We start from the raw sequence: 294 nt of genomic DNA, 5'->3' as shown, positions 1-294 counted from the left end.
GCTGATGTGGGCTGGGCTGCCGTGGGCTGGGTGGCAGTTCTGGGGTGGACTGGGCACTGTCCACGCTTGACAGTTGCCCCCGTTTGCCCCGAGAGCCACGGCCCAGGCGTGGACCACACATTCAGCCGTTCATTGGCTCCTCCCGTACTTCCGAAGCAGCTGGTGGGTCCCCCGTGACCAGGACGAGGTGGCTCTGGGAGCAGAGCCAGACACACTGGCAGGCGGCTCCCACAAAGAGGGCAGGTGGCAGAGTGGGGACAACCCAAGCGTCCCAGAGGCAGAGAGCCAGGGAGT

At 66.0% G+C, this 294-nt stretch overlaps 1 protein-coding gene across 1 annotated transcript in view; it reads left to right on the top strand.

The window, feature by feature from the left end:
• Positions 1-294, top strand: part of ARHGEF10L (Rho guanine nucleotide exchange factor 10 like) — a 118,157-nt gene that overhangs the window by 20,814 nt on the left and 97,049 nt on the right. The window lies entirely within an intron of this gene.

The sequence above is a fragment of the Myotis davidii genome, unplaced genomic scaffold, assembly GCF_000327345.1.
Source record: "Myotis davidii unplaced genomic scaffold, ASM32734v1 scaffold299, whole genome shotgun sequence".
Lineage (NCBI taxonomy): Eukaryota > Metazoa > Chordata > Mammalia > Chiroptera > Vespertilionidae > Myotis > Myotis davidii.
The sequence above is the reverse complement of the archived record's forward strand: the minus strand, read 5'-3'. Positions and strand labels throughout refer to the sequence as shown.